The 24,920-nt window shown below is 49.6% G+C and overlaps 2 protein-coding genes across 8 annotated transcripts in view; one reads left to right on the forward strand and one right to left on the reverse strand.

Moving 5' to 3' along the window:
* Positions 1-12,623, reverse strand: part of LOC147096973 (natural resistance-associated macrophage protein 2-like) — a 180,149-nt gene extending 167,526 nt beyond the window's left edge. The window contains exon 1 of one of the 6 annotated variants that reach the window (XM_085972677.1): positions 12,417-12,623. The gene's annotated coding sequence lies outside the window, so the exon portion shown is untranslated. The remainder of the gene's footprint in view (positions 1-12,416) is intronic. The other 5 variants (XM_085972672.1, XM_085972674.1, XM_085972673.1 and 2 more) reach the window with 5 other exon arrangements.
* LOC147096970 (uncharacterized) overlaps positions 1-24,920 on the forward strand; it is a 1,290,222-nt gene that overhangs the window by 615,209 nt on the left and 650,093 nt on the right. The gene's annotated exons all lie outside the window — the stretch shown is intronic.

A 24,920-nucleotide genomic window follows, 5' to 3' on the forward strand; every position in this document is an offset into this window, starting at 1 on the left:
TATTATGTTGCATTCTTCCTCTTAGGATGTTCTATATGCTGGAGAAAACCTGATGTGTGTGTGTGTCATAACATTCCACTTTACACACTGAAATTCAGCACTGTGAACCCCAAAACTTAAGTTAACCAATCATTTGACCAGCTCCTGGAGAAGATTCCTTAACCTCCATTGTATCAATAGCACTATGATCACTGCTGCTCTGAACTTAGCTTTCATCACTCTTGAAGTGGACCATACGCCACATCACGGTGGCATAGTGGTTAGCACTGTTGCCTCACAGCGCCAGGGACCCGGGTTCGAATCCGGCCTCGGGTGACTGTCTGTGTGGAGTTTGCACATTCTCCCCGTGTTTGCGTGGGTTTCCTCCGGGTGCTCCGGTTTCCTCCCACAGTCCAAAGATGTGCGGGTTAGGTTGATTGGCTATGATAAATTGACCCTTAGTGTTAGGGGGATTAAATACGTGGGGTTACGGGGATAGGGTGGGATATGTGTTGGTGTAGGGGTTACGGGGATCGGGTGGGATATGTGTCGGTGCAGGCTCGATGGGCCGAAATGGCCTCTATCTGCACTGTGGGGTTTCTGTGATTCTGTGATCACGCCACCTCTCCATGACATTCAACGGCATTACCATCGCCGAATCCCCCACCATCAACATCCTGGGGGTCACCAATGACCAGAAACTTAACTGGACCAGCCACATAAATACTGTGGCAACAAGAGCAGGTCAAAGGCTGGGTATTCTGTGGCGAGTGTCTCACCTCCTGACTCCCCAAAGCCTTTCCACCATCTACAAGGCACAAGTCAGGAGTGTGATGGAATACTCTCCACTTGCCTGGGTGAGTGCAGCTCCAACAACACTCAAGAAGCTCGACACCATCCAGGACAAAGCAGCCCGCTTGATTGGCACCCCATCCACCACCTTAAACATTCACTCCCTCCACCACCGGCGTACCGTGGCTGCCATGTGTGTACCAACTACAAGATGCACTGCAGCAACTCACCAAGGCTTCTTCGACAGCACCTCCCAAACCCGTAACCTCTTCCACCTAGAAGGACAAGGGCAGCAGGCACATGGGAACACCGCCACCTCCAAGTTCCCTTCCAAGTCACACGCCATCCTGACTTGGAAATTTATCTATGGGAGTATCTTCACCACACGGACTGCAGCGGTTCACCACCACCTTCTCAATAAATGCCAGCCTTGCCAGCAATGCCCACATCTTGAGAATAAATTTTAAGAAAACCCTACCTCTTCCGACTGCAGCATCCAGCTGTTTCTTATGAGTCCAACCACCAGGCTTCACCTACCCCTGTTCCAGCTGTTCATCACCCTCGGTGTAAAGAAATAGCCCTTGGTGTCTGTCCTAACCCTGCACATCACACCCTGAACCCTGTGCTCTTTTGTGCATCTCCAGGTATACTGTCTCTGTTCCATTAAGTATCTTATTTATCTCGATCAGATGAAGGCTGATGAGGGCATTCCTCACAGCTTTTCCCACACCAGCAATAAACCTGGCTGCTCTCTGGTACTGTTTCCAGGGGCTGAATTCTCCCCACCCCACCCAACTCCTTGTGACCAGAACTGTGCCCAGTACTCCAGGTGAAGCCTGACCAGGACCATGTACAGCTCGAGCAGAGCCCCTCAGGATTTAAACTTAACGATTTGGTTTTATATCCCAGCCTCCTCACTGTTTACTGGCACCTCACACCGGTGAGCAATGAGCTAACAGTTGCCTTTGGATTTTTAAATTATTCGTTTATGGGATGTGGGCGTCACTGGCAAGGCCAGCATTTATTGCCCATCCCTAGTTGCCCTTGAGAAGGTGGTGGTGAGCCGCCTTCTTGAACCGCTGCAGTCCGTGTGGTGAAGGTACTCCCACAGTGCTGTTAGGAAGGGAGTTTCAGGATTTTGACCCAGCGATGATGAAGGACCAGCGATATATTTCCAAGTCAGGATGGATCTAATCCAGTTTCCTCCTTGGTCAGGTCTATCCCACGTGCCTCCTGTTTCTACTTCAAATATGTAATGCCTTGCACTTATTTGTATTAAATGTGCCACTGAACAGCCCAGGTGCAAACCCTGTCGCGCTCTCTCTGCAGGATCTCAGTCGCCTCCTTTGAATCCACAATCCCGCTAGCTTGCTGCTATCTACAACTCTAACTACCGTGCAGCGAGATTTTGATTCCAGGCCTGAATTAGCAGATTCTGCAACCCCTGCTGTTTTGCAGGCTTCTCAAAAGCTTTAAACAAGCAACAATTATTGCCAATCGGCTAATTTAACGCATTGATACAAATATGCTTTAGGGGAAATAATAAAACTCTCAATCTTCACCCACCGCTGCTGAAACTCGCCTCCACTTCGTCACCTCCAGTTTTTTTCACCTCTAACACGCTCACTCTACCCAGCGTCTTGTGTTTTCCTCTTAAATTGTTCACGTCCCAGTTACAGACCTGTAATCCCCAGTATTAGTCTCTCTCCGGACACAGGCCCTGTTCGGAAGGACACAATCTAGTATTGTACCGCTGGGGATTTCCCAGTTCCGGTGGACTCTGGATCAATGGGTCACACACCCACTGTTGCCCTTCGCTGAAATCCCAGTGACAGTCCAGAGTCCCACAATATATAGAACAAAAAAATGACACGCGGGAGGAAACAATATTCTGGGGTGGCAGTACTTCCAACCTGAAAGACTAAAAACAAATTCCAACTCAATGTTTAAGCTACACTCAGACACATCTAGGACGAGACGGAACGGGAGATACTTTATCTAAAATGGGGGAGGGGGGCGGGCACAGTGTTTTGTAGCGGGAAATCCCCCAACAAGGCTGGTCTCGAGCAGCCTGCTTCGCCAGTCGTAAAATGGAGAGCATTCCCTCTTTGTGTAGGAGTTCTTTGCAAAAAGTGTTTCCCTTGATCGCAGTATGGCTCCCCCAGCTGCCCGCTGCCCCTCCCCACTCCCCACCATGCACGCACGCTGAAATAACTGCTCAAACACAACAGGTACAGGCACAAGAACAAAAACGATAAAAACAGCAGGTGTACCATGTATATACAGAGAGCTAAATCCTCAAAAAAAGGATACTATAATTAAATACGTAGCCTGGCAGCTTTAGTGGAAAGTCTAGATGTCTATCCCCAGAGCTGGGTTTCTCTTGTAGCAAGCCACCAGATGCTTTTCACAAAGCCAGGTAACTTCGAATAAGAACATAAAAAATAGGAGCCCCTGGAGCCTGCTCCGCCATTCAGTAAGATCATGGCTGATCTGATCTTGGCCTCAACTCCACTTCCCTGCTCGCTCCCCATAACCCTCGACTCCCCTGTAGTTCAAACATCTGTCTGTCTCCGCCTTGAATATATTCAATGACCCAGCCTCCACAGCTCTCTGTGGTAGAGAATTCCAAAGATTCACCACCCTCAGAGAAGAAATTCCTCCTCATCTCCGTCTTAAATGGGCGACCCCTTATTCTGAAACTATGCCCCCGAGTTCTAGATTCCCCCACAAGGGGAAACATCCTCTCTGCATCTACCCTGTCAATCCCCCTCAGAATCTTATATGTTTCAATAAGATCACCTCTCATTCTTCTAAACTCCAATGAGTATCGGCCCAACCTGCTCAACCTTTCTTCATAAGTCAACCCCCTCATCTCAGGAATCAACCTCGTGAACCTTCTCTGAACTGCCTCCAATGCAAGTATATCCTTCCTTAAATAAGGAGACCAAAACTGTATGCAGTACTCCAGGTGTGGTCTCACCAACGCCCTGTATAGTTGTAGCAATGGCCAAACGGTGGCTACCCAATTGCAGAGCTGGGTATCTCTAGCAGCAAGGCATGAGATACCCATTCCCAGAGCTCAACAGGATCACCAAATATCACTGTTTCTTATAGAAGATAAAAGCAATGGTAAGCTTCCCGCCGCTTGTCCAGTAGGACCAGCCCATCATTATTCACCCAGTGATGGGTCGACCCCCTCCAGGTCCCATTACTCGGCCACACTGGCCGAGGAGTACGGAAAACCTGCCTGGCTCAGGTATCACCACTAGGTCTGCCACAGAGGTTGACTCGATTCGAATCTTCCATCAACAGGGTACAGGAAGCTCTTTTAACCGGCACCTAAATAACCGGAAATCTCTCTTAACCGGCAAAATTCAGGAGTAGGTTCAGGTAAGTTTTACTTTATATTAGTGGCCGTGTAACCGGGGTTCCTGCACCTATGGCCGTACAACAGGGACTCCTGCACCTGTGGCCGTGTAACCGGGGCTCCTGGACCTGTGGCCGTGTAACCGGGGCTCCTGCACCTGTGGCCGTGTAACCGGGGCTCCTGCACCTGTGGCCGTGTAACCGGGGCTCCTGCACCTGTGGCCGTGTAACCGGGGCTCCTGCACCTGTGGCCGTGTAACCGGGGCTCCTGCACCTGTGGCCGTGTAACCGGGGCTCCTGCACCTGTGGCCCTGTAACCGGGGCTCCTGCACCTGTGGCCCTGTAACCGGGGCTCCTGCACCCGTGGCCATGTAACCGGGGCTCCTGCACCCGTGGCCCTGTAACCGGGGCTCCTGCACCCGCGGCCCTGTAACCGGGGCTCCTGCACCCGCGGCCCTGTAACCGGGGCTCCTGCACCTGCGGCCCTGTAACCGGGGCTCCTGCACCTGCGGCCCTGTAACCGGGGCTCCTGCACCTGCGGCCCTGTAACCGGGGCTCCTGCACCTGCGGCCCTGTAACCGGGGCTCCTGCACCTGCGGCCCTGTAACCGGGGCTCCTGCACCTGCGGCCCTGTAACCGGGGCTCCTGCACCTGCGGCCCTGTAACCGGGGCTCCTGCACCTGCGGCCCTGTAACCGGGGCGCCTGCACCTGCGGCCCTGTAACCGGGGCTCCTGCACCTGCGGCCCTGTAACCGGGGCTCCTGCACCTGCGGCCCTGTAACCAGGGCTCCTGCACCTGCGGCCCTGTAACTGGGGTTCCTGCACCTGTGGCCGTGTAACCGGGGTTCCTGCACCTGCGGCCGTGTAACCGGGGCTCCTGCACCTGTGGCCCTGTAACCGGGGCTCCTGCACCTGTGGCCCTGTAACCGGGGCTCCTGCACCTGTGGCCCTGTAACCGGGGCTCCTGCACCTGTGGCCCTGTAGCCGGGGCTCCTGCACCTGCGGCCGTGTAACTGGGGTTCCTGCACCTGCGGCCGTGTAACCGGGGCTCCTGCACCTGTGGCCCTGTAACCGGGGCTCCTGCACCTGTGGCCCTGTAACCGGGGCTCCTGCACCTGTGGCCCTGTAACCGGGGCTCCTGCACCTGTGGCCCTGTAACCGGGGCTCCTGCACCTGTGGCCCTGTAACCGGGGCTCCTGCATCTGTGGCCATGTAACTGGGGCTCCTGCACCTGTGGCCCTGTAACCGGGGCTCTCGTACCTTAGTAAGTATACCCCTCTGTAATCCGGACTTTTTGATCAACCGGCACCACCCAGATAAAAAAAGACTTTCCTGTACTGCCTTGGGGCCACCTTGATCCCAGAGAGACACCATTTGTCTGCTTTTACAAATTTGGAACGCCTGTAGACATCTCGGGTACAGTGCTATCAGTTGCTCCCTCCCGTAAGCGGCCTGAACACCCGTTTTCTTTTAAATTCAAGTTGACTCTCACTGCCCCAGATCTACTAGTGAGGTAGTGATACCCAGGAGTGTAAAAGTGAAACTCGCGCGTTGTCTGTACAGGACCCAGGTGTACTCCTTCAATCTCTCCGAAAATGCTTAAAGTTAACACTGGGTGAGGCGACATTTGATTTGAATTGTAGACGACACTATTCCACAGTAAGTAAAACACACAATGAAATCGGTGAGTTGTTGGGAACAATCGGTGTGACTTCTGTTTGCATACCGTTACAAAAATAATGGCCTGGAATTTGCAGTCTTGATGATGGTGAACTGACAGTGTTCGCCGTCATTCCGCCTTTGAAACTGACCGCAACTTCAGGATTTGGCGCTAGCACAGTCTAATGCGGAAATCCTGAAGTTACGGTCCATCATTCACTGCTCCTCCTCGGGCTGTGTTGTGCTTCCCTTCCCCCCCAAAGCCGGCAATTGGTGACTGACTGTAAAAGCTTTTATAGATATGTGAAGAGAAAAAGATTGGTGAAGTCAAGCGTAGGTCCCTTACAGTCAGAATCAGGGGAATTTATAATGGGAAACAAGGAAATGGCTGACCAACTAAATACATACTTTGGTTCTGTCTTCACAAAGGAGGACACAAATAACCTCCCAGAGATGCCGGGGAACATAGGGTCTGATGAAAGGGTGGAACTGAAAGAAATCAGTATTTGTAGGGAAATGGTGTTAGGAAAATTGATGGGACTGAAGGCCGATAAATCCCCAGGGCTTGATGGTCTACATCCCAGGGTACTTAAGGAAGTGGCCCTAGAGATAGTAGATGCATTGCTGGTCATCTTCCAGAACTCGATAAGACTCTGGAACAGTACCCATGGATTGGAGGGTAGCTAATGTTACCCCACTATTCAAAAAAGGTGGTAGAGAAAAAGCGGGGAATTATAGACCGGTAAGCCTGACATCGGTAGTGTGGAAAATGCTAGAGTCTATTATAAAAGATGTAATAGCAGAGCACTTGGAAAGCAGTGACAGGATCGGACAAAATCAACATGGATTCACAAAAGGTAAATCATGCTTGACTAATCTACTGGAATTTTTTGAGGATGTAACTGGTAAAATAGATAAGGGAGAACCAGTGGATGTGGTGTATTTGGACTTTCAGAAGGCTTTTGATAAGGTCCCACATAAGAGATTAGCGTGCAAAATTAAGGCACATGGGATTGGGGGCAAGGTATTGACTTGGATAGAGAACTGGTTGGCGGACAGAAAGCAGAGAGTTGGAATAAACAGGTCGGTTTCCGAGTGGCAGGCAGTGACTAGTGGGGTACCGCAAGGATCGGTCCTAGGACCCCAGCTGTTCACAATATATATTAATGATCTGGACGAGGGAATTGGATGTAATATCTCCAAATTTACAGACAACACAAAGCTGGGTGGGAGGGTATGCTGTGAGGAGGATGTCGTGAAACTCCAGTACGATTTGGACAGGTTGGGTGATTGGGCAGAAACATGGCAAATGCACTATAATGTGGATAAATGTGAGGTTATCCACTTTGGTGGCAAAAACAGGAAGGCAGATTATTATTTGAATGGCAATAGATTGGGAGAAGGGGAAGTGCAAAGAGACCTGGGTGTTCTTGTGCACCAGTCGCTGAAGGTAAGCATGCAGGTGCAGCAGGCGGTTAAGAAGGTAAATGGTATGTTGGCCTTCGTAGAAAGAGGGTTCGAGTACAGGAGCAAGGATGTCTTGCTACAGTTGTACAGGGCCTTGGTGAGGCCGCACCTTGAGTATTGTGTGCAGTTTTGGTCACCTTATCTGAGGAAGGACGTTCTTGCCATGGAAGGAGTGCAGCGAAGATTCACCAGGCTGATACCTGGGATGGCAGGAATGACGTATGAGGAGAGATTGTGTCGATTGGGCTTATACTCACTGGAGTTTAGAAGATTGAGAGGGGATCTCATCGAAACCTATAAAATTCTGTCAGGCCTGGACAGACTAGATGCAGGAAGGATGTTTCTGATGGCCGGGGAGTCCAGAACCAGGGGTCACAGTCTCAGGATAAGGGGTAAGCCATTTAGGACTGAAATGAGGAGGAATTTCTTCACCCAGAGAGTGGTGAACCTGTGGAATTCTCTACCACAGAGGGCGGTGGAGGCCAGTTCATTAAATATATTCAAGAAAGAGTTGGATATATTTCTTGAGGCTAAAGGGATCAAGGGATATGGGGAGAAGGCAGGGACAGGGTACTGAATTTGGATGATCAGCCATGATCTCATTGAATGGCGGAGCAGGCTCGAAGGGCCGAATGGCCTACTCCTGCTCCTATCTTCTATGTTTCTAAATCTCTCAAATCAGCAAAACTGACCAAAACTTCGCTCTTCTGCAGTAAGTACACTGTTAAATACCCCATTAAAAGTTAGGTCCAAAGGATTAGGTGTAACTGGGGTTTTAACAGCATATTGAAGGCTATACAAAGGTTATGGCCCTGAAAAACTAATTTTAATTTTGCACCATGTCATATTTATCAAATTTAATAAAAAATTAAGTAACTAAAAAAAAAATGCAACTTTTTTTTAAAAAGTTTGTTCATCTTTATTTCAGATTTTCCTTTTAGAACATAAGAACATAAGAAATAGGAGCAGGATCAGGCTACACGGCCCCTGGGCCCGCTCCGCTACCCACAGGGCCATGACCGATCCGAACCTAGACTCATGTCCAAATTCCTGCCCGCTCCCCGTAACCCTTAATTCCCTTTACTTCTAGGAAACTGTCTCTTTCTGTTTTAAATTTATGTAATGATGTAGCTTCTACAGCTTTTTGGGGCAGCATATTCCATGGACCTACCACCCTCTGAGTGAAGTAGTTCCTCCTCATCTCAGTTTTGAAAGAGCAGCCCCTTATTCTAAGACTATGCCCTCTAGTTCTAGTTTCACCCATCATTGGGAACATCCTCCCCGCATCCACCCGATCCAACCCCTTCACAATCTTATATGTTTCAATAAGATCGCCTCTCATTCTTCTGAACTCCAATGAGTAGAGTCCCAATCTACTCAACCTCTCCTCATATGTCCATCCCCTCATCCCCGGGATTAACCGAGTGAACCTTCTTTGTACTGCCTCGAGAGCAAGTATGTCTTTTCTTAAGTACGGACGCCAAAACTGTACGCAGTATTCCAGGTGCGGTCTCACCAATACCTTGTACAACTGAAGCAATACCTCCCTATTTTTATATTCTATCCCCCTAGCAATGAAAGCCAACATTCCATTGGCCTTCTTAATCACTTGCTGCACCTGCATACTAACCTTTTGAGTTTCGTGCACCAGGACCCCCAGATCCCTTTGTACTTCAGTACTTTCCAGTTTCTTGCCATTAAGATAATAACTTGCTCTACGATTTTTCCTGCCAAAGTGCATAACCTCACACTTTCCAGTATTGTATTCCATCTGCCAAATCTCTGCCCACTTACTTAGCCTGTCTATGTCCCCTTGCAGGTTTTTTATGTCCTCCTCACTCACTACTTTCCCCCCCATCTTAGTATCATCTGCAAACTTTGATATGTTACACTCGGTCCCCTCCTCCAAATCGTTATAGATTGTAAAGAGTTGGGGACCCAGCACTGACCCCTGCGGAACACCACTAGTTACTGATTGCCAGTCTGAGAATGAACCATTTATCCCAACTCTCTGCCTTCTGTTAGATAGCCAATCCTCTATCCATGCCAGAATATTACCCCCATCCCGTGATTTTTTTATCTTAAGCAATAATCTTTTGTGTGGCACCTTGTCAAATGCCTTTTGGAAGTCTAAATACACTACGTCCACTGGTTCCCCTTTATCCACCCTATATGTTACTTCCTCAAAGAACTCCAGCAAATTTGTCAAACATGACTTCCCCCTTCATAATTTAATAGGACAAAGTCAGCATGGTTTTATGATTATCCAAATGTCCTGTTACTGTCTCCTTAATAATGGACTCCAAAATTTTACCTACCACAGATGTTAGGCTAACCGGTCTATAGTTTCCAGCCTTCTGTCTACTGCCCTTTTTAAATAAGGGTGTTACATTAGCAGTTTTCCAGTCTGCCGGGACCTTTGCTGAGTCCAGGGAGTTTTGGAAAATTATTACCAATGCATCCACAATCCCTACCGCCACTTCCCTCAAGACCCTAGGATGTAAGCCATCAGGTCCAGGTGATTTATCCGCCTTGAGTCCCATTATTTTACCGAGTACCACTTCCTTAGTGATTTTGATCGTTTAGCTCCTCCCCCCCTATAGCCTCCTGTTTGTCCAGTGTTGGGATATTCTTAGTGTCTTCTACTGTAAAGACTGATACAAAATATTCATTCAGTGTTTTTGCCATCTCCATATTTCCCACCATTAATTTCCCGGTCTCATCCTCTAAGGGACCAACATTTACTTTAGCCACCCTTTTTCTTTTTATATAACTGTAAAAACTCTTACTATCTGTTTTTATATTTTTTGCTAATGTACTTTCATAATCTATCTTCCCTTTCTTAATCAATCTTTTTGTTATTTTTTGCTGTCTTTTAAAGTTTTCCCAATCCTCTATCCTCCCACTAGATTTGGCTACCTTATATGCCCTTGTTTTTAGTCGAATACTATCCCTAATTTCTTTACTTAGCCACGGATGGCTGTCTTTTCTTTTACACCCTTTTCTTCTCAGTGGAATATATATTTTTTGGAAGTTGTAAAATAACTCCTTAAATGTACACCACTGATCATGTATCGTCTTACCCTTTAATCTATTTTCCCAATCCACTCTACTCAATTCCGCTCTCATACCTTCATAGTCTCCTTTATTCAAGCTTAGCACGCTTGTTTGAGATCCAACCTTCTCACCCTCTAATTGAATATGGAATTCAACCATGTTATGGTCACTCATTCCAAGGGGATCCTTTACTAGGACATTTTTAATTAATCCTGTCTCGTTACACAGGACCAGATCTAAGGGTGCTTGCCCCCTGGTCGGTTCAGTTGCATACTGCTCATGAGAGCCCCAATCTTTGTTTTGCTCTCTCTAACATTTTTAAAAAGTTAGAATTTTAAGAGCTTACTCACTTCCTTGTTCCCTGTCTGAGAATTCTGAATGGCGGCTTAAACAGCTTGTTGATGTCACAGGAGTACACACTGTGGATCCCCACTATACTACGTTGATCTGAATTCCCTAGCCACTGACTAGATCCCTCTTCCCAACACCTGTCTGAGGCTGAACCACACTGTTAGCAAACTTGGTGCCATATTGGACCCTGAAATGAGCTTCCGACCCACATATCTGCAGCAGAACTAAGACCGCCTACTTCCACCTCCGTAACATCGCCCGTCTCCGCCCTTGCCTCAGTTCATCCGCTGCTGAAACCCTCATCCATGCCTTTGTTACCTCTAGACTCGACTATTCCAACGCACTCCTGGCCGGCCTCCCACGTTCTACCCTACATAAATTTGAGGTCATCCAAAACTCGGCTGCCCGTGTCCTAACTCGCACCAAGTCCCGTTCACCCATCATCCCTGTGCTCGCTGACCTACACTGGCTCCCAGTTAAGAAACTCCTCGATTTCAAAATTCTCATCCTTGTTTTCAAATCCCTCCAAGGCCTCGTCCTCCCTATTTCTATAATCTCCTTCAGTCCCACAACCCCACCACCGAGATAGCTGCGCTCCTCTAATTCTGCCCTCTTGAGGATCCCTGATTATCATCGCTCAACTTTTGGTGGCTGTGCCTTCTGTTGTCTGGGCCCAAAGCTCTGGAATGCCCTGCCTTAATCCCTCCACCTCTCTAGCTCTTTCCTCCTTGAAGACGCTCCTTAAAACCCACCTCTTTGACTATGCTTTTGGTCACCTGCCCTAATTTATCATTATGTGGCTCGGTGTCAAATTTTTTGCCTTTTAATACTCCTGTAAAGCACCTTGGGATATTTTACTACGTTAAAGGCGCTATATTGTTGTTGAGTGGCGGAAAATCCAAACTTCTCCACACAGATCGCGAGTTCTTTGTGCGAAGCTTACTTTGGGGCCAGTGGCGAACGCCTTTGCTTCGCCACTGACCGCAAATACCGGGCCACTGGGCAGACGCACACTAGTCCATTCCCGCGAGTCGTCCAACTCACAATGGGGTGCGTCTCGACTTGGCGCGATAGTGTAAAAGCAGCGATAGCGAATCGGCAGCCCTCTTTTACACCTCTCCCGGCTTTTTTATTTCGGGAATACAAATGGGGAGAGGCGCAGATCAGGTTGTCGACTCGCAATCACCAGCTTGCCACTGTCGCCCAAAGTCAAAGATCGAGCCCAATCTCACACCCCAGCCTGGCCGAACACCCAGGGCAATGGTTCGCTACCTTCTGCTGTTTGACCTCCCTCTTTGTGTCTGTGTTCTGATATTTAGAAGCCCAGGTGATTCCAACACTGAGGTGTGAAGGCTCTCTCTGAATGACCAGAGCTCACAGATTGCCCCCAGTGTTTGTGTCTCTGAAACAAACAACTTCCCACCTCACTGCCTCACTCCGCCAAGACAACAGGACACCACAGAAAGCCACTTCAGAAAGAGACAGCACCCATCTCAACAGCCTGTGGAAGAATGGCCAAGCCAAGCAACTGCCAAGGACAGCCGGTCATTAAAGGACAAGGCACCAGGGTCCCTGGGACACCCACCCACCACCCAGGAGCTGGCACCTTCCAGCTCAGTGTCCCGGCCTCACTGTGGACAAGTCCATGCCTGGCCGGGGGGGATTGCATATTTAACCTGATGCACAGATCAAGTATTTTTTTCCCCCCTCCCCGCCACTAAGTTGGCGACCAGGCCTCTTACCTGCTGCTTCGGCTGACTCGGTACTCTTCAACTTTAATGGGAAAGTTCCGGCCTCCCGGCCCTCAGCCACCCGCCGCTCATTGGCTGACACACGGCTCCTGCCGCCCTCCCCAGGCAGGCAGTGCGGGCCTCCGGTCGCAGCGCCACCCACAGGAGCGGCTGACACACGGCTCCTGCCGCCCTCCCCAGGCAGGCAGTGCGGGCCTCCGGTCGCAGCGCCACCCACAGGAGCGGCTGACACACGGCTCCTGCCGCCCTCCCCAGGCAGGCAATGCGGGCCTCCAGGCGCAGCGCCACCCACAGGAGCGGCTGACACACGGCTCCTGCCGCCCTCCCCAGGCAGGCAATGCGGGCCTCCGGTCGCAGCGCCACCCACAGCAGCGGCTGACACACGGCTCCTGCCGCCCTCCCCAGGCAGGCAATGCGGGCCTCCGGTCGCAGCGCCACCCACAGGAGCGGCTGACACACGGCTCCTGCCGCCATCCTCAGGCAGGCAATGCGGGCCTCCAGGCGCAGCGCCACTCACAGGAGCGGCTGACACACGGCTCCTGCCGCCCTCCCCAGGCAGGCAATGCGGGCCTCCGGTCGTAGCGCCACCCACAGCAGCGGCTGACACACGGCTCCTGCCGCCCTCCCCAGGCAGGCAATGCGGGCCTCCGGTCGCAGCGCCACCCACAGCAGCGGCTGACACACGGCTCCTGCCGCCCTCCCCAGGCAGGCAATGCGGGCCTCCGGTCGCAGCGCCACCCACAGGAGCGGCTGACACACGGCTCTCTATCAATTTGTTTCCACACACTAGAGTGTATGCATTATTTTTTTTGTATATATTGTGTTCTCGGAACTATTTTCTATACAACAGCAACAACTTGTATTTATATAGCGCCTTTAACGTAGTAAAACATGCCAAGGCACTTCACAAACAAAATTTGACACCGAGCCACATAAGGAGAAATTAGGGCAGGTGACCAAAAGCTTGGTCAAAGAGGAAGGTTTTAAGGAGCGTCTTCAAGGAGGAGAGGTAGCGAGGCGGAGAGATTTAGGCAGGGAATTCCAGAGCTTAGGGCCTAGGCAGCTGAAGGCACGGTCACCGATGGTTGAGCGATTATAAATCAGGGATGTTCAAGAGGGCAGAATTAGAGGAGCGCAGATATCTCGGGGGTTTGTGGAGCTGGAGGAGATTACAGAGATAGGGAGGGGCGAGGCCATGGAGGGATTTGAACACAAGGATGAGAATTTTGAAATCCAGGCGTTGCTTAACCGGCAGCCAATGTAGGTCAGCGAGCACAGGGGTGATGGGTGAACGGGACTTGGTGCGAGTTAGGACACCGGCAGCCGAATTTTGGATCGCCTCAAGTTTACGGAGGGTAGAACGTGGGAGGCCGGCCAGGAGTGTGTTGGAATAGTCAAGTCTAGAGGTAACAAAGGCATGGATGAGGGTTTCAGCAGCGGATGAACTATAGACTTTTTTAATGCTATTTGTATTAATTATTTTGTGTGTGCTATTTGTATATATTGTTTTCTATGAACTATTTTGTATATACTATTTTATATGCTATTTTATATATACTGTTTTGTATATATTATTTTGTATATACTGTTTTGTACCAGCTGAAAGCATGCAGCTTGCCAGTACAGAGTTTAATGTCAAATGGAACATATGCCAATGCTGCAGCCCTTTGAACCCATGAATACAGCAACGTCAAACACAGAAGAACAGGATGACTGTCACTGGTAAGCGACAAGCATTGTTTTTGAATGCGTCGGTGTGGAAACGTGGAACTATTGTGACGGGCCCTTTTGACGTGAGCTACAGCTTGGAGTCACAGGAGTTCTGGGGGTTCCACCTGAAGGCCTGTGAGTCAGGGTGCCTGCCAACTTGCTCCACCAGGGAATAATGCAGCCCATGGAGGCTCATAGTGAGGGGAAGAAAGCCAGTAATTAAGTGTATTGGAAGCACAATTATCACCCCTTCAAAATAAACCAACTAAGCTGGTTGTGAGGGCATTGGGAGGGCAGACAACAGTTGTGTTGTAGACTCGGAAGTCCAAGAAACAATCGGAAGTGTTTTTTGACACTCCGTATGTGTTTTTACTAATTGTTTATAATTCTGACATCAGGAAAATGATCAGAGCATAACATTAATTAAGATTACCTAGCTTCCCTCAATAGCGCAGATCACAGAATCACAGAAACCCCACAGTGCAGATAGAGGCCATTTCGGCAGATGGATAAGGTCAGCCCTACAGTTCTGGAAAAAAGGTTCTTCCAATGGGTGCATTTAATGGGAAGCTAGATACACACAGGAGGGAGAAAGGAATAGAAGGACAGAAGGGTGAGATGAAGTGGGGCGGGAGGAAGCTCGTGTGGAGCATAAACACTGTCATAGACCAATTGGGCCGAATGGCCTGTTACTGTGCTGTAGACTCGATGTAATTCTATGTGATATTTTGTAGACTGTAATCTTTTCCCGTTATTTACCCTCCTTTCCTGAAGACGCTTCCTCTTGCCACAAGTGCCAGATGCCCTCCACACATGCCAACCATCCACACTTTACACAGTCAGCATTCATGCTCCGCTGTCCAAGTCACTGTGACTCCCTTTAATTTGTGAGGCACACATTGGCACAGGTTTCTGTGCTCAATGGCCGAGGGAAAGAATGGAACCATGGGAGCAAACTGCACTGGAAAAAAAGGTACGAAAATCGGCTGAGGGAAGTCTTAACTAGAGAAATGATTAAATAAAGGGGTAGTATGAGGCAGAGAGGAGCAGTCAGAGAGAATAACAGCAGTACTGGACAGGGTGAACCAGGCAGTCTGCAACACAACAGGACAGATCTGAAGAACAGAGTGAAGGGGGATCCTAAGGGGAGGAATAGGTGAGTGAATGACTGGAGTGTGAGTTAATAACGATAGAAGGAACAGAGTGGGATCACAGTATGATAGCAGAGATGGACCAGCAGATAAACCAGGGCAAGAAGAATCACAGTTTAAAGAAAGGAGGCTGGAGGAACAGAGGGAAAACATGGTGAATGTGGAATAAAAACTGAAGATGGTGGAAATCTCTGTGAAGAGGAAAGGAAGGTTAATGTTTGGGGTTGGTCTCTTCATCAGAACAGAAAACTGACAGAGCGCCAAACATTATCCAGTCTTTTCTCTGACATCTATCTGAGGCTGAACCACACTGTTCGCAACCTTGGTGTCGTATTTGACCCTGAGCTGATCTTCTGATCACGTATCCGCGCCATCACTAAGACCGCCTATTTCCACCTCCGTAACGTTGCCCAACTCCACCTTTGCCTCAGCTCATCCGCTGCTGAAACCCTCATCCATGCCTTTGTTACCTCTAGACTGGACTATTCCAACACACTCCTGGCTGGCCTCCCACATTCCATAAACTTAAGCTCATCCAAAACTCGGCTGCCCGTGTCCTAACTCGCACCAAGTCCTGTTTACCTATCACCCCTGTGCTCGCTGACCTACATTGGATCCTGGTTAAGTAATGCCTCGATTTAAAAATTCTCATCCTTGTTTTCAAATCCCTCCATGTCCTCGCCCGCCCTATTTCTGTAATCTCCTTCAGCCCTACAACCCTCCGAGATATCTGCACTCCTCCAATTCTGGCCCTTTGCGTATATTGGGTACGGTAGCATAGTGGTAATGTTACTGGACGAGTAATCCAGAGGCCTGGACTAATGATCTGGAGACGCGAGTTCAAATCCCACCACGGCAGCTGGGGAATTTAAATTCAATTAAATAAATCTGGAATAAAAAGCTATTATCAGTGATGGTGAACCATGAAACTATCGGATTGTCGTAAAAACCCATCTGGTTCACTAATGTCCTTTAGGGAAGGAAATCTGCTGTCTTTACCCGGTCTGGCCTATATGTGACTCCAGACCCACAGCAATGTGGTTGACTCTTAACTGCCCTCTGAAATGTCCCAGCTACAAAAAGTGTAAGAAGAATAAAACCAGACGGACCACCCGGCATCGACCTAGGCACTGGCTTCGGACACGGCAACGGCACAGCCAGCCCAGTCGACCCTGCAAGGTCCTCCTCACTAACATCTAGGGACTTGCGCCAAAATTGGGAGAGCTGTCGCACAGACGAGTCAAGCTACAGCCTGACAGTCATACTCACAGAATCATACCTTTCAGCCAATGTCCCAAACTCCTCCATCACCATCCCTGGGTATGTCCTGTCCCACTGGCGGGACAGATCCACCAGGGGTGGCGGCACAATGGTATACAATCAGGAGGGAGTGGCCCTGGGAGTCCTCAACATTGACTCCGGACCCCATGAAGTGTTATGGTCAAGGAAACCTCCTGCTGATTACCACCTACTGCCCTCCCTCAGCTGATGAATCAGTACTCCTCCATGTTGAACACCTCTTGGAAGAAGCACTGAGGGTAGCAAGGGCACAAAATGTACTCTGGGTGGGGGACCTCAATGTCCATCACCAAGAGCGGCTAAATAACACCACTACTGACCGAACTGCCAGACTGGGCCTGCGGCAGGAGGTGAGAGAACCAACACGAGGGAAAAACCTACTTGACCTTGTCCTCCCCAATCTACCAGTCGCAGATGCATCTGCCCATGACAGTATTGGTAGGAGTGACCACCACACAGTCATTGTGGAGACGAAGTCCCGTCTTCACACTGAGGACACCCTCCACCGTGCTAAATGGGATAGATTCAGAACAGATCTAGCAGCTCAAAACTGGGCATCCATGAGGCGCTGTGGGCCATCAGCAGCAGCAGAATTGTATTCCACCACAATCTGTAACCTCATGGCCCGGCATATCCCTCACTTTACCATTACCATCAAGCTAGGGGACCAACCCTGGTTCAATGAGTTGTGTAGAAGAGCATGCCAGGAGCAGCACCAGGCGTACCTAAAAATGAGGTGCCAACCTGGGGAAGCTGCAACACAGGACTACATGCATGCTAAACAGTGGAAGCAGCAGGTTATAGATACAGCCAAGCGATCATACAACCAACGGATCAGATCAAAGCTCTGCAGTCCTGCCACATCCAGTCATCACAGAATCACAGAAACCCCACAGTGCAGATAGAGGCCATTTCGGCCCATCGAGCCTGCACCGACACATATCCCACCCGATCCCCGTAACCCCACGTATTTAATCCCCCTAACACTAAGGGTCAATTTATCATAGCCAATCATCCTAACCCGCACATCTTTGGACTGTGGGAGGAAACCGGAGCACCCGGAGGAAACCCACGCAAACACTGGGAGAATGTGCAAACTCCACACAGACAGTCACCCGAGGCCGGATTTGAACCCGGGTCCCTGGCGCTGTGAGGCAACAGGGAGGCAACGGGAGGAGGAGGAGACTCCATGAACATCCTCAGTGATGGTGGAGCCCAGCACGTGAGTGCAAAAGACAAGGCTGAAGCGTTTGCAACCATCTTCAGCCAGAAGTGCCAAGTGGGTGATCCATATCGGCCTACTCCTGACGTCCACACCATCACAGAAGCCAGACTTCAGCCAACTCAATTCACTCCACGTGATATCAAGAAACGGCTGAGCACACTGGATACAGCAAAGGCTATGGGCCCCGACAACATCCTGGCTGTCATGCTGAAGACTTGTGCTCCAGAACTAGCCGTGTCTCTAGCCAAGCTGTTCCAGTACAGCTACAACACTGGCATCTACCCGACAATGTGGAAAATTGCCCAAGTATGTCCTGTCCATAAAAAGCAGGACAAATCCAATTCGACCAATTAACACCCCATCAGTCTACTCTCAAACATCATCAGCAAAGTGATAGGTGTCGTCGACAGTGCTAGCTGTGCCTCAGCTGGTAGCACCCTCGCCTCAGTCAGAAGATTGTGGGTTCGAGTCCTACTCTAGAGACTTGCGCACAAAAATCTAGGCTCAAACTCTGGTGCAGTACTGAGGGAGTGTTGCACTGTGAGAGGTGCCGTCAGACTGCACCTTGAGTCCTGTGTCCAGTTCTGGTCAGACCCAGCTTTTTTTTAAATTCATTGATGGGATGTGGGCGTCGCTGGCTAGGCCTGCATTTAGTGACCATCCCTAATTGCCCTTGAGAAGATGGTGGTGAGCCGCCTTCTTGAACCGCTGCAGTCCATATGGTGTAGGTACACCCACAATGCTGTTAGGAAGGGAGTTCCAGGATTTTGGCCCAGCGACAGTGAAGGATCGGCGATACAGGTCCAAGTCAGGATGGTGTGTGGCTTGGAGGGGAACTTGTAGGTGGTGATGTTCCCATGCGTCTGCTGCCCTTGTCCTTCTAGGTGGTAGAGGTCGCGGGTTTGGAAGGTGCTGTTGAAGGAGCTTTGGCGAGTTGCTGCAGTGCATCTTGTAGATGGTACACACTGCAGCCACAGTGCGCCGGTGGTGGAGGGAGTGAATGTTGAAGGTGGTGGATGGGGTGTCAATCAAGTGGGCTGCTTTATCTTGAATGGTGTCGAGCTTCTTGAGTGTTGTTGGAGCTGCACTCATCCAGGCAAGTGGAGAGTATTCCATCACACTCCTGACTTGTGCCTTGTAGATGGTGGAAAGGCTTTGGGGAGTCAGGAGGTGAGACACTTGCCGCAGAACTCCCAGCCTCTGGCCTGCTCTTGTAGCCACAGTATTTATATGGCTGGTCCAGTTCAGTTTCTGATCAATGGTAACCCCCAGGATGTTGATAGTGGGGGATTCAGTGATGGTAATGCCATTGAATGTCAAGGGGAGATGGTTAGAGGCTCGCTTGTTGGAGATGGTCATTGCCTGGCACTTGTGTGGTGCGAATGTTACTTTGAGCAATGTGTCCAGCTCTGGTCAGACCCACCTTGAGCACTGTGTTCAGTTCTGGTCAGACCCACCTGGAGCACTGTGCCCAGTTCTGGTCAGACCCACCTTGAGCACTGTGCCCAGTTCTGGTCAGACCCACCTTGAGCACTGTGTCCACTTCTGGTCAGACCCACCTTGAGCACTGTGTCCAGTTCTGGTCAGACCCACCTTGCGCACTGTGTCCAGTTCTGGTCAGACCCACCTTGAGCACTGTGTCCAGTTCTGGTCAGACCCACCTTAAGCACTGTGTCCAGTTCTGGTCAGACCCACCTTGAGCACTGTGTCCAGTTCTGGTCAGACCCACCTTGAGCACTGTGTCCAGTTCTGGTCAGACCCACCTTGAGCACTGTGTCCAGTTCTGGTCAGACCCACCTTGAGCACTGTGTCCAGTTCTGGTCAGACCCACCTTGCGCACTGTGTCCAGTTCTGGTCAGACCCACCTTGAGCACTGTGTCCAGTTCTGGTCAGACCCACCTTAAGCACTGTGTCCAGTTCTGGTCAGACCCACCTTGCGCACTGTGTCCAGTTCTGGTCAGTGAGACATAAGGGAGACATTCACGTGCTGGTGTAGCGAAGTAGCGAAGCGCTGATTCCCGTGTCAGTGGTTTGAGTTATGGGCAGAGACTGGAGAAACTGTTCAAACTGGAAAGGTGGTGACTGAGAGAAACCATACACAAGATATTAAGCCGGATAGATAGGATTAATCTGGAGCATTGTCTCAGTGTAAAGCACAACAGTGGGACAAGGGCATAGGATCAAAGCGGCTAAAGGCAAATGTTACAGTGATTAGGAATTCAAAGTTTCTTCACATAAAGAGAAATCGACACTGGTCAAGGCCAAAGTAACGGCGGTAAAATCATTTGTCAGTCAAATTGGATCTTGTGATGGGTTGGCAGAGTGCAGGGGTTTTTTCTGGACAGATAAACTCAGATGACCCACCTGACCCTCTTTATCTGTATTTATCATGTGAAAATTAAGGAAATACAGTCAGGCAGTCAGCATCTGAAGCAGAGAGACTGCTCAACAATTCTGACCAGTCCGACTGTGAAGCGAATCTGTCTTTTGTTTGTCTGATGCAGACCTGCATTTCTGGGTTTATTTTGGATATCAGTTTGTTTCTTCCTATGTTAAGATTTCTCTCTTTTTTTTTTGCCTTTGTCGCTCCAAACAAGGTCCTCGTCCTTTGGGGGAGCTGGAGGCCTTTGCTGCCAGTTTATCTCCACATAACAGGAGACACCCTTGCTGTGGGTCGTCTGTCAGTTGTTTTCTTCTAACTCCTTCTCATGGGTTCAAATTCTCACTCCCAGGCCTTGAGCACAAAGTCCAGGCTGACACTCCAGTGCAGTACTGAGGGAGCGCTGCACTGTCAGAGGTGCCGTCTTTCAGAGGCCCCATCTGCTCTCTCGGGTGGATGTAAAAGATCCCATGGCACTATCCTGAAGAAGAGTAGGGGAGTTATCCCCAGTGTCCTGGCCTATATTTATCCCTCAATCAACATAACAAAAACAGATTATCTGGTCATCATCACATTGCTGTTTGTGGGAGCTTGCTGTGCGCAAATTGGCTGCCACGTTTCCTTCATTAGAACAGTGACTACACTTCAAAAGTACTTCATTGGCTGTAAAGCGCTTTGGGACGTCTGGTGGTCGTCTAAGGCGCTATATAAATGCAAGTCTTTCTTTCTTTCAATCAAGCGGTACTTACTCACCTCTATCCTGCTCACCGATGCTCAGTTTGAGTTCCACCAGGACCACTTGTCTCTCGACCTCATTACAGCCTTGGTCTAAACATGAACACAAGAGCTGAATTCCAGAGGTGGGGTGAGAGTGACTGCCCTTTACATCGAGGCAGCATTTGACCGAGTGTGGCATCAAGGGGCCCCAGTAAAACTGAAGTCAATGGGAATCGGGGGGGAAAACTCTCCACTGGCTGGAGTCATACCTAGCACAAAGGAAGATGATTCCTCAGGGCAGTGTCCTAGGTCCAACCATCTTCAGCTGTTTCATCAATGACCTTCCCTCCACCATAAGGTCAGAAGTGGGGATGTTCGCTGATGACTGCACGGTGTTCAGTGCCATTCACAACTCCTCAGATAATGAAGCAGTCCATGCCCGCATGCAGCAAGACCTGGACAACACCCAGGCTTGGGCTGATAAGTGGCAGGTAACATTCGCACCTCACAAATGCCAGGCAATGACCATCTCCAACAAGAGAGAGCCTAATATCTCACCTTGACATTCAATGGCATTACCATCGTTGAATCCCCCAACATCAACATCCTGGGGGTCACCATTGACCAGAATCTCAACTGGACCAGCTACATAAATGCCGTGGCTACTAGAGCAGGTCAGATGCTGGGTATTCTATGGCGAGTGTCCCACCTCCTGACTCCCCAAAGCCTTTCCACCATCTACAAGGCACAAGTCAGGAGTGTGATGGAATACTCTCCACTTGCCTGGATGAGTGCAGCTCCAACAACACTCAAAAAGCTCAACAACATCCAGGACAAAGCAGTGCACTTGATTGGCACCCCATCCACCACCTTAAATATTCACTCGCTCTACCACCGGTGTACTGTGGCTGCAGTGTGTACCATCGACAAGATGCACTGCAGCAACTCGCCAAGGCTTCTTTGACAGCACCTCCCAAACCTGCGACCTCCACCACCTCGAAGGATGAGGGCAGCAGGCGCATGGGAACACCACCACCTCCAAGTCACACACACCATCCTGACTTGGAAATATATCGGCCGTTCCTTCATCGTCGCTGGGTCAAAATCCTGGAACTCCCTCCCTAACAGCACTGTGGGAGCACCTTCACCACACGGACTGCAGCGGTTCAAGAAGGTGGCTCACCACCACCTTCTCAAGGGCAACTAGGGATGGGCAATAAATGCTGGCCTTGCCAGCGACTCCCACATCCCAGGGACGAATCTTTAAAAATTTTTAAATCTGGAACAGCTGTTAATACGAATCAGAATAGATGGAGGAATGAACATGTATTTTGAAGATAACTTATTTGGACTGGGTTATCTTGCAGGTTGGCGATCAATAGGATGTTTAAATCTTTGCAAATTAAATCAATCTTTCTATAACTAGTGGGATTTAGAAAAAGAAAGCTTCACACTATCTGATTCTTTCCTGAATGATTCATGAATTACAATCCAACTATTGTTTCGAAAATAACCTTTTCACATAAAGACTCCAAATAATGGAAGGATTCTGAGGCATTGTAAAAAAAAAAATGATACAACATAAATGAAATCCAAAGAAGCAAACCAGATTCATTTCAGTAATTCCCCTTTAGCTGACCCATTTGGACAGAGGGGAAGGGCTAGAGGAATAAGTCCAGGATTGGTCACTGGACAGCGATCAGGAACAAGAACCCTGGCTGAGTTTTCTTCCCCTCACTATCCCGGCGAGCGCTGATTTTGGTATTTTTTTCCAATAATTTTCTTTTCAAGCACCGTGTGTTGGTTGGGTTTGATATTTGTCAAGGTTCTCGGACAAATTCTCTCTCTTTTTCTCTTTAAAACAATGACACGAGCGAAGGCTTTTGAGCAACAGGAACATGCTGCAATGAGAAGGCTGACTTTGCTTGTGCCAGGGCCCGTTGGTTGTTAGCACATCTAATGGGCAGTTCTACTTTATCTTTTATGTCTGTTGACTCTGCCCCGTCACTTCACATAGAATTACATAGAAATTAAACATGAAGGCCATTCAGCCTTAGTGATTGTAGTGCAGTATAGCAAAGGATTCCTCAGAGATGGCTCCTCCCAGTTGGATGCACTGGTGCTGAATTGGCAACTCGGGGAAAGAGAATTAGGCAAACAGGCCTTAGGGCTGTTTCTCACATGGGCAGTGGCCCAAATCCCATGTTCCCATGCTCTTCCCATATCCCTTCATCCCCCTTTCCATCAACCCCCTATGTAACCTATTCTGAAAGGTTGAGTCTGGGGTCGAATACCCAGGGGGAATTCTCCTGATTCTCCTCCATAACTTCAGTGGAAGATCCACAGAGACCCCGGAAAAATGGTGCAAAGTCTCTCCAATTCTTCCCAATCTAGTCACGACTGAAACAGCATGTTTCAATGGCAGCGGTCATGAAAGGATACAGTTATGTGCTAGGTCTCCCACCACACTGCTGTGAAACACAGAAGCGTTTGTTTCGCTGTGGATACAGTGACATTACCCTTGAAGAAATAATTGCTGAGTGTAAGGACATTGCAATACTTTGAGAAGGCACCTGAAGCTGACACTACCGATAATGAGACTTACCCTACCAACCTTTCCCTCTCCTACTGCCTCTCCTGTCTGTCCGCCTGTGATGTCCAAGAACTACTCCTGCAGACTCCGAGTTTTGACTGATGGTGCACCTCACCAGGTTGCAGGCCTCATTCGCTGGTTATGGGCCAGCATTTCATTGGCAGGTAGAGAGAGAATGTTAAAGACATGTGAGTGGCATCGGCAGTTGCCTCATGTGAGCGTATGCATCCCATAATGAGAAGTTTAGCTACATTGTCCTTCAGCAGAGAGAAACCAACCGTACCCCAGTGAGAGTCAGCACCTTCAGGAGAGCAGAGACCGTCCGTACCCCAGTGAGAGTCAGCACCTTCAGGAGAGGAGAGAGAAACCAACCGTACCCCAGTGAGAGTCAGCACCTTCAGGAGAGGAGAGAGAAACCAACTGTACCCCAGTGAGAGTCAGCACCTTCAGGAGAGGAGAAACCAACCGTACCCCAGTGAGAGTCAGCACCTTCAGGAGAGGAGAAACCAACCGTACCCCAGTGAGAGTCAGCACCTTCAGGAGAGGAGAGAGAAACCAACCGTAGCCCAGTCAGAGTCAGCACCTTCAGGAGAGGAGAAACCAACCGTACCCCAGTGAGAGTCAGCACCTTCAGGAGAGGAGGGAGAAACCAACCGTACCCCAGTGAGAGTCAGCACCTTCAGGAGAGGAGAGAGAAACCAACCGTACCCCAGTGAGAGTCAGCACCTTCAGGAGAGGAGAGAAACCAACCGTACCCCAGTGAGAGTCAGCACCTTCAGGAGAGAAGAGAGAAACCAACTGTACCCCAGTGAGAGTCAGCACCTTCAGGAGAGGAGAGAGAAACCAACCGTACCCCAGTGAGAGTCAGCACCTTCAGGAGAGGAGAGAGAAACCAACCGTACCCCAGTGAGAGTCAGCACCTTCAGGAGAGGAGAAACCAACCGTACCCCAGTGAGAGTCAGCACCTTCAGGAGAGGAGAAACCAACCATACCCCAGTGAGTGTCAGCACCTTCAGGAGAGGAGAGAGAAACCAACCGTACCCCAGTGAGAGTCAGCACCTTCAGGAGAGGAGAGAAAGACCAACCGTACCCCAGTGAGAGTCAGCACATTCAGGAGAGGAGAGAAAGACCAACCGTACCCCAGTGAGAGTCAGCACATTCAGGAGAGGAGAGAGAAACCAACCGTACCCCAGAGAGAGTCAGCACCTTCAGGAGAGGAGAGAAAGACCAACCGTACCCCAGTGAGAGTCAGCACATTCAGGAGAGGAGAGAGAAACCAACCGTACCCCAGTGAGAATCAGCACCTTCAGGAGAGAGAAACCAACCGTACCCCAGAGAGAGTCAGCACCTTCAGGAGAGGAGAGAAACCAACCGTACCCCGGTGAGAGTCAGCACCTTCAGGAGAGGAGAGAGAAACCAA

This window comes from Somniosus microcephalus, chromosome 33, assembly GCF_052327205.1.
Source record: "Somniosus microcephalus isolate GS21.2 chromosome 33, FLI_Smic_1.0, whole genome shotgun sequence".
Taxonomy (NCBI): domain Eukaryota; kingdom Metazoa; phylum Chordata; class Chondrichthyes; order Squaliformes; family Somniosidae; genus Somniosus; species Somniosus microcephalus.